The 7,418-nt window shown below is 42.0% G+C and overlaps 1 pseudogene; it reads right to left on the bottom strand.

Moving 5' to 3' along the window:
* Nucleotides 1–259: 259 nt before the first annotated feature.
* LOC121564491 lies at nucleotides 260–5,268 on the bottom strand (annotated as a pseudogene).
* Nucleotides 5,269–7,418: the final 2,150 nt, after the last annotated feature.

Below are 7,418 nucleotides of genomic sequence, written 5' to 3'. Positions count from 1 at the left end.
ATGCAAATTGAAGTGGGTCTAGGGTGTCAGGTAAGGTAGAGGTGATATGATCCTTAACTAGCCTCTCAAAGCACTTCATGATGAATCAGAGAGATGCGGGGGACTGTCTTAATCGACATCCACTTCATCAGTGCCCGGGGAGCAGTTGGTGTTGGGGGTTAACTGCCTTGCTCAAGGGCAGTTCAGCATTAGAGGTCAAATATATTAATAATTAAAAAGCAACATCATTTATTTTCAATTACTTATTATTTAAGGTCATTCCAGTTGATAATGTTAATTTTCAGCAAATGCAAGCATTTATTATTTATATTAAGATGTACACAGTTTCCATTTTCATTTGATGACACAATTTCAGAGGACATCCATGGACATTCTAATCATATGACATGTCAACCTGACTAAATATATGTATAAATATATTTATACATGCAATGATTTGTAGATATAAATTGTAAATGACTTGTTGTGGAAAACCGTTTCCTCTCCATCGTTTAATCAGTCTGTGTGGTTGACAGGAGAAATGATGAGAGGGGCTAGGTTTTTACCACCAGCATTATTACAGGGGCTGAATAATGGATATAGTTTCTCAGTAAAGGTGCAGCCAGTGAAAGAGTAGATATGAGACCAGGTCTCCACATCATAAAAAGAGACCTCACCCTCCTCATAGTCCACAAACACCCCCACCTGCTGGGGCTTCTCGCTCAGGGAGAGGACGAAATGGGGGTAGGTCCCGGCTTTGTACACATTCACATCCTTAGGAACACAGTCCAGAGTCCATCTTCAGGACTCAGTGAGATATTCCCCTTCCTGACTATGGACTCTCTGGCCACTCCTAAAGTCCACTTAGTCTTCCCCTTAACAATCACCTCATAGTAAAATCTCCCTGAGGAGAAGCAATCCTTTCCAAGGACAATGGCAAAACGATCAAACCTTTTTGGATTGTCAGGAAGATTCTGTGGTATGTCTCCACATCTCACTTGTTTCCCATCCTCAGACAGGATGAGATCGGGATGTGCTGTATCAGGGTCCAGAGTAACATCCACTGCATACTGCTGAATCCTCTTCAGTTTGACTTCAGGCAGCAGCTTCTCCATCTCTTTATTCAGCGTTTCCTCCAGCTGAGACACAGCTCTCCTCACAGTCCCTACACACAGATCACTGTGAACGCTGATCTCAGACCAGTCCTTGGTGGATGGAGGGGTGCACACTAGGGATGTGAAGCTCTGGAGAATTTTGAGGTGGTCCTTGGTGTGTGGAGCTGCTCCAGCTCAGTGCTTCTCCTCTTCAGCTCAGTGATTTCATGCTCCAGCTCTTTAATGAGCCCTTCAGCCTGCCTCTCTGCTGCTTTCTGCTTCTCCTCAATCACCTCAATGAGCTCAACCTGCCTTTTCTCAATGGATCGCACCAGAGCAGTGAATACCTGCATGCTGTCTGCTATCTCTCTCTTTGCATCTCTCTTGCTGAGCTCTACTGAGTGTTTGATCTCCTTTAGCTTCTGCAGTCGCTCCTGGATAATCTGCTGCAATTCTGCCTCCGTTTTCCCCAGCTGAGCCTTCCTCTCTGCACACTCTTCCTCTATAGGGACAGTGTCATGAGTCTTGTGGTCTGCCTCAGTGCAGAACTGACACACACACGTCTGGTCAGTCCTACAGAACAGCTCCAGGAGTCTGTCATGTTTCTTACAGATCCTGTCTTCCAGGTTCTCCACGGGGTCAATCAGTTTGTGTCTCTTTAAGGGTGGGGCTATCTGATGAGGCTCCAGGTGAGTCTCACAGTAAGAGGCCAGACACACCAGGCAGGACTTCAGGGCCTTGAGCTTCGTCCCAGTGCAGACATCACAGGTCACTTTTCCGGGATTGGCAGGGCAATCATCTTTACCTCTGTCTGTCATCCTTTTAAAATTATCTACAACCTCTCTGAACGTTGTGTTGACACGAAGCTCAGGTCGTGTGTAGAATGTCTCCTTACACAGTGGACACTGACACAGGTCATTGGTATCCCAGTACTTTGTGACACAGGCAATGCAGAAGTTGTGTCCACATGAAGTGGAGACTGGCTCAGTGAACACATCCAGACAGATAGAGCACAGGAACTGCTCTTCAGACAGGAGACTGCTGGAGGAAGCCATATCTAGACAGAGAAAGTCAAACTGTAAATCATTTCCTGGAAGGAGTCAGCTCTCGATAGTTTTAGTGTCATCAGCTTGATTAAAGTTGTGATAAATTCGGTATAAACTTGCTAAATTACCAAAGTGAGATAAACATAGGTACTGTAGATAGAAAAAAATCAGGAAGTAGAATTAACACATTAAAAATTATCGGTACTTGTAAATCTCATCTCACCTGTCTGTGTATGTGTGAGAGTGTGGGCGCATTCTCTGATTTCGTCTGTAGTTAAAACGGTAGTATCAAAAAAAGAAAGACCAATTTCTAAAGAGTTTGAGAGAGTTTGCTCATGTGCGCAACATACAGTCCAATAAATCTATCAACTTTAGTTGACATGCTCCTCCCCACCCAGTGCTGCTATATACAGTATGTGCTCTGGAACCATATTAACCCTTTGTATGGCTGATCTCTTTCTTCATTCTTGATACAATGTTTTACCATTTAAAATCAAACAAGAACAGAACAGTTTAATAAACCGGACTGTTTTGATTTTCACTAATCTTGGTAGAAATATATTAATAATTAATATAACTTATGAAATATATAACTATGAATTATGAATGAAGTGTGATTTAGAGTTGTTAAACAAAGACTCATTGCAGAGGTATGTAAGGTTTTCTAAAGACATCAAAAACAAAATAATTCTAATTCCAAATATATTATAGTGGCAATGTACATTTCTTACATTCATAGCTAATTATCTAATGCTCCTGTAGCCAATTTTCAACATATATTTGTTTAGCATATTTGGCTTTATTTTCTGCTTTATTTCCCACTGTAAGCAAGCTTATAGTTTACTGCTCAAAGAGAGGGCAAAGAGGGGTGGGCTATCAGCTATCATTTACATTACATTTTAGCTATCATAGTGAATGTAGATTATGTAAATCAGCTAGTTAGCTAGCTAGCTAGTTAGCTATGCTGTTGAAACTAGTCATTAACTGTGGTTGGAGTTTGTTCTGCTGCATACATCTGCCTCTTAGGCCTACTAACAAACAATCGAATTGAAGCCTTCCCTGTTCTTGACTGTGAGATGACACATGCAACTCAAAGGGGAGCCACTACTACACTACAGTAGTTTAAGAATATGTTGCAAGAGAAAAGATAAATCGCCCTTATTAAACTCTCCAGATCATTTTCCATCAATGGATGTCGATTTAACTTGTTTTGACTGCTATGATTAAGCAATAAGGCAGAGGAGGTGTGGTATATGGCCAATATACCACAGCTAAGGGCTGTTCTTAGTACATAGCCCTTAACTGTTGTATTTTGGCCATATACCACAAACTCCTGAGCTGCCTTAATCCTATTATAAACTGGTTAACAACGTAATTAGAATAGTAAATAGTCATATTTTGTCATTCCTGTGGTACACAGTCTGATATACCATGGCTTTCAACCAATCAGCATTCAGGGCTCAAACCACCCGGGTTTATAATTTACTGCTCTAATTAAGTTGGTAACCAGTTTATAATAGCAATAAGGGACCTCAGGGGTTTGTGGTATATGGCAAATATTCCACGGCTAAGGGCTGTATCCAGGCTCTCCGCCTTGCGTCGTGCATAAGAACAGCCCTTAGCCGTGGTATATTGGCCATATACCACACCCCGTCGGGCCTTATTGCTTAAATAAATCCCGTTTGGGCATGTGCATAACTATAGATAAATCCGACAGGAGAGTTTGAGTGATTAAAGTTGGACAAAGGATCTCTAAATCTCTGTGCAAGACACACTTGGATGAACTTCAAAAAACGAATGTTAGGCTATTTTCTGGCAATTGTGCTGTTATTATGTGCCAGATGTTAAGACTACAAACCGTTATAAAATTGCCTATTTGCGAGATTGACTTGTTATTTCAATAGGCATAGGCTACTGACTAAAATCTAGGTTTATAATTGCAATTCAACTTTGCCATGGTTTGCTGAGTTAGATGCAGGTAGCCTATAGCCCCTGATAGGCCAACATCTAATTTCAGGGAAAAGTTCACAATGAAACTGACATTAAATGTGGAGAATGATACATTTGCAATAGAGCTGTGACCATGATCACAATTGATAACTTCCCATTTAATTAACTAAACATTGCCATTAATAATTGCATAATAACAAGGCTACAACAACAAACGTAGTTATAGGCTATTTATTCCATCCGTTTGGCAGCTCCAGGTAGGCTACACAAGTGGCACAAATTGATTTGCAATGACTCTAGTGATATCGTCATTTCAACACATTTAACAATCAAATGGTAGGGCTACAGTAGGCTACAATGGCATAGAAATTAAAAGCCTCCTTGATGGCCAACATATGCAAATGTAGCCTATCATTCTCCACATTTAATGTCATTTTCATTGTGGACTTTTTCCCATAACAGAAGCATGTGAGGGAGTTCTATAACCTCCATTTCAAATGTCCACTCGCGCAGTGCTCCAGACCCTAGAACTGAGCATGACATGCTGACCAGACCGCATGTGCGTCCGCGTGCGCCATCGCGCACATGTTGATTTTGTCCACCCACACCAGACGTGATCAGGACACACTGGTTGAAATATCAAAACGAACTCTGAACTTCGGGACAGGTCGAAAACCATTAAAAATGTATGGCAATTTAGCTAGCTAGCTTGCTGTTGTAGCTAATTTGTCCTGGGATATAAACATTGGGTTGTAATTTTACCTGAAATGCACAAGGTCCTCTACTCCAACAATTAATCCACAGATAAAAGGGTAAACCAAGTGAGTTTCTAGTTCTCTCCTCCTTCAGGCTTCTTCTTCTTCTTTGGACTTTATATGGCGGTTGGCAACCAACTTTATGGTGCATTACCACCACCAACTGGAGTGGAGTGTGGACCTCCGTTCAACTTTCGATCACCTACGTGGGTATATGCTCCTAAAAACCAGTGAGGAGATGGGAGAAGCGGGACTTGCAGCGAGTGGAGCGTCACAAATAGAACCAAGTTCTATTTTAGCGCCTGGCTACGCAGAGCTCTACTGTGCCTAAAGTCATTTTCCAATGCTTTGTCGCCATTATATCAGTTCTAGCGCGTTAATATTTCATGGAAAAAGGGTGTCTCCATAATGACCAATCTAAATAGCCTACCTACAACTGGTAAAAAGTTGTCACGACGGGCGCGCGTGCTGCTCTTGTCTCCGTGACTCAGCTGCTTCTGCTTGCAGCACTCTCAACCAGTGCTCTCAATGCACGCACTCCTCTGGCCCTCCCACTCCCCACCATTCACTCATTCCCGTGTACACTAGGACGCAGTGCCGCGCGGTGTATCACCGCTTCCCATAATGGAAGAAAAGCGTTGAGAAGCGGAGGACCGTTGGGCGGTGAGAACGTGGTGTGGGAGGCGGTGAAGAAGTTCAGCATGACCAATCATATGAGTGGTTCCCATGACGAATTTGACGCTATGCGACCCCATCGCTGGAGACTTTCTCCAACAAAGATGGCTGACAAAAATATTAGGATGGAAGCAAATGTAAGTAATTATAACGTCATAACGACTCATGCAAAAAATTTACAGTTTAGAGGAATGTGTTAGTTCATGTAGAGACAAACGATTATGCATATTTTTTTGTCATAAAGTTAATTTACGAAAATCGCTAGTTAGCAAGCTAGCTGACTAGCTAACATTAGCCAGCTAACTAACTAGCTTTATGTTGTTGTGACATGAGTATGACATTGTAATTCGTGTTGTTTAATGTTTTAGGGACTCATGAGAAAACCAGCAAACCAGGCTGTAGTCTTGTGAAACAGTGGATGTAAAGAATCCAGCTAGCATTTACTGCAAATTGAATGGACAATTTTGTAAGCTTGCCTTGCTGATATTTCCCATGCAATGCAGTTGAAGTAACGTAGCTAGCTAACCATTTTCTTTCTTATTGTGTAGTGGACGATAAAAATACCTGTATGCCTATGGATGTGTTGCTAGCTATGTAGCCGATATGTGTAAAACGTTTGGTATAAATATTAGTTCAGAACCTAGCTATAAACCTCAGCCTGTTGTATCAACTTCAAAACAGTCTGAATGGCATTAATGAAGTTTATGGATTGAGTAGAATATAATCTAACTTTATTGTGCCAAGGATGCATGTCCTATATACATGTAGTTATTACCAAGCATGATATCCCCACATTGTAGCCTGTACATTAAATATATTCACTGATCATGTACCCTACCTTGTCAAAGAAAGGTGCGGTTCAGGTATGAATGTCTGTGAGGCATTCTTTTTCAGTCATATCCAATACCAGGAGTGTAACCGGCACTGTACTGCACGGCTGTATCTCTGCGTTGTGTGTGATTGATTGGGACTATAGATGTGGACTTTGGAGATCAGGCTGTTTGAATTAATCCGAATTCTCTCTGCATCCAAAAGAAAATACAAAACATTTGTAGAGCACAAATAGGTGCTGCCCATTGTTGCCTCTTTCTCTCATAGTGCATCAAAATTATTTGAGCACGAGCACGCAGGGCAAAACGTAAGTACACACTCTCCTATTCCCAGGATGCAGGCATGCATAATAACAAATCAACATGCTATATTAATATCTGAACATGGTGAAATTCACAAAGTACTTTAACAACTGTTACATTCACCCCTCCTGAATTTCACCAACCTTGTAAAACGAAACAAAATAATCTACCAAGCTCAAGGCATAATTCTGAATTCAGCTCAAAGCTACCCATAGGGTTCAGGGCAAGTGAAAGTTGGTCAGACCTTCAACTGCCCCTAGATGCATAGTGCCTCTTACACTAAATCTACCTTCTTAGCCGTAAAATAAACTGTCATTCTGTACTATATCTCTGTACTATGTTCAACTTGCACCTTCTGGGGGATTGACTCAATTAGTCTCTTGACAGGTTTAACTACCCTCCCCGCCCTTGTGCGACCCACCACTGGGCTAGGGGCCATGGTGACTAACAGTGGTTCTGGCCTTAGATCATTGATCAGAGGAGGGTTTGAAGGAATCAGCTCCAGGATCTCAGAAGTGCTTCCCAGGTCATTTTCCTCAGGCAAGCGAGGTTCTTCTGGTTCTGTCTTTGTATCCGATGTCCACAGCTCGGAGTAATCGCTTGAATCCTCCGCCATCAAAGATGCACTTTCCTCCCCAGAGTCCTCCCTGTCCAGTCCATCACCGGAATGCGTGGCCTCTCCTGCCTCTACATTGATCGAAAGTCCTGCAGCATCACTGTCATTGAAGTACTCTGAATCATCAATTTCAAATGGCAGGAAGTTAACCTGCAGCAGTAGATTTCTGT

The sequence above is a fragment of the Coregonus clupeaformis genome, unplaced genomic scaffold (genome assembly GCF_020615455.1).
Source record: "Coregonus clupeaformis isolate EN_2021a unplaced genomic scaffold, ASM2061545v1 scaf0623, whole genome shotgun sequence".
Taxonomy (NCBI): Eukaryota; Metazoa; Chordata; class Actinopteri; order Salmoniformes; family Salmonidae; genus Coregonus; species Coregonus clupeaformis.
Note: the sequence above shows the minus strand (reverse complement) of the source record. Positions and strands in the feature narration are given on the sequence as shown.